Source organism: Propithecus coquereli, unplaced genomic scaffold (genome assembly GCF_000956105.1).
Source record: "Propithecus coquereli isolate 6110/MARCELLA unplaced genomic scaffold, Pcoq_1.0 Scaffold121, whole genome shotgun sequence".
Taxonomy (NCBI): Eukaryota; Metazoa; Chordata; class Mammalia; order Primates; family Indriidae; genus Propithecus; species Propithecus coquereli.
Genome location: NW_012136192.1, coordinates 4,478,351 through 4,480,539, shown reverse-complemented (window position 1 = coordinate 4,480,539; position 2,189 = coordinate 4,478,351).

Genomic DNA, 2,189 nt, shown 5'->3' with positions numbered 1-2,189 from the left:
GGATATCTAATTAATTTCAGAGGCTCATTGTAGTTAGACATGATGACAGACAGATACAAGTAGCCTGGTAGGCCACACATATCCTAATTCTCCTCTGCTTTGTATCCAGCTCATCTTCCTAATGGCTAACCTGGTGGTTAACAGTGGCCCCAGGTTCACCATAAGGTGTTGGGCTGTAGACCCATACATGCGAAGGCTACAGAGAAGCATGGTTTCCCAAAGACTCCATGACCTTTCTCTAAGCCCTCTTTTCATTCATCTTCATTGGCTATCCATGCTTGGCTTCTGTAATATTCCTGCTACACCATTTTAGGCTGATTGGTTATTGGCTGATCTTTTGGTCCTGCCATCATCCTTCCAGACTGTTACCTTTCTAGCTGCTTCCTCATTTGTGTAGGTCACATTCTTATTATAAATCCTTTATAAAGCCAATTGATTTTCAAGATATTTTATTTAAATCAACATATACAAAAGATTATCACTTCATCATATTATCAATGTAATAGAGATATTTTTTATTTTTTCCATAAGTCTTTAAGATCTGGTGTGTCTTACATACACACTCACAGCACATCTCAGTTTAGACTAGCCACATTTGTATGCTAAATTGCCACATGTGACTAGTAGCTAATATATCGTACAGCATAGCTCTAGAGAGTAGCTATTAAGCCATACAGCTTAAACAATCTGCATCTTCTGTATAAATAAATAAAATTCTAGAATTACAAATTAATCCCAACTTGTTATATCATAGAGAAATATTAACCATAAAATTGTGCTCAGTTTGGAAATATTGCCCTGTTAGAGGCTTGATTTCAACTATAAAAAGCAAAAAAGAAGAGAAAATAAGAAAATAACAATATTTATTCATTGAACAATGACTATAACAAGGGCATTTTAGACACATTCCATCTAATACAGCAATTTCATGGTGCAGTTACTGTTGTATCCCTGTCTTATAGCTGGGAGAACTGAGGTTTAATGAAGTTTTGTAATTTGTTGAGATTACACCCTGGTGAAATTTGGGGAACATGAAATTCTAAATTGTCTGATTAATTCTAATTCCCAGAGAACTCCCTCTGTGAGGAAGTTCTCTTTTCCATGAGTGGAAAAAAAAAAATCATTTTGTTTAAACTAAAATAGGCAAAGGGGGAAAAAAGTTGAAAAGTTCATTAACTGTAGATATTGAGGAAATGATAGAGTGATAAGGCAGGAGACAGAGCATAAAGGACTAAAGGATTTTCTTAAATCATTTTAGGGTTCCCATCTATTCCACAGAAGACTTTTTTCACCTAAAGATTTTCTTTAGTCCGTGTTTGTGTGTGCAGGAGCATCTATAATTATGGAATTTATTCTATCTTAGTTAAATTTAAAATGGCTTAATGGATGGTTCTCTCTGAAGCTTATTACTGTATACCTAAGGTCATTACAATATTAATGGCTTCTTAGAAAGGAAACAGTGTAAGACCACTAATAAGCATCATGTTTTATGCATATTTTGTGCTAGTCACTTAAAATTTATAATGCATGTTGCTAAAACATTTATTCGATATTGATAGCTTATTTTATGCCACTTCTAGTTGGTATTACAAATATATTAAATGGCTAAAATGCATATGCCCTTTCTATCAACATTCACTTAATGTTAATGCTTTCTAAAATACTTATGGAATAAGAATAGCCACCTTACATTCAAAATCATTTATTAATACCCTTTACAGTTAGCTGCAGATTCATCAAATACAATATGTTAATTCCTCAACATTACTGCACAACATATACTGAGAAGAAAAGAATAATGTGAAAGTCTGCTCCACAAATTAAAATTACGATTTTTAAAATTGGGCATGATTTCTCTCCTACAGTACCCACTTAGTGAGCCAGAGGCCAGTGAGAGTATAATCTGACTTGTGTTATCTGAATCCTTGGATCTTCTTCCTTCATTTTTTGATAACCATACCAATCGCATAGACAAACAGAGTGACTATCGGTTTTTCCCCAAATGGTAGATGCTTTGATGAACGTTAATAATGGACAGCGATGAAATAAACAGTTTAGAAGTATTTATTATTTCAAGACAGAAAAAACTTAGAACACAGAAATAGAAAAACAAAAAAGAATGATTATAAGCAACAAAATGGCTTTGTGAAACAAAGTGGAAAAGGATACAACCATAGTATGGAAACAGG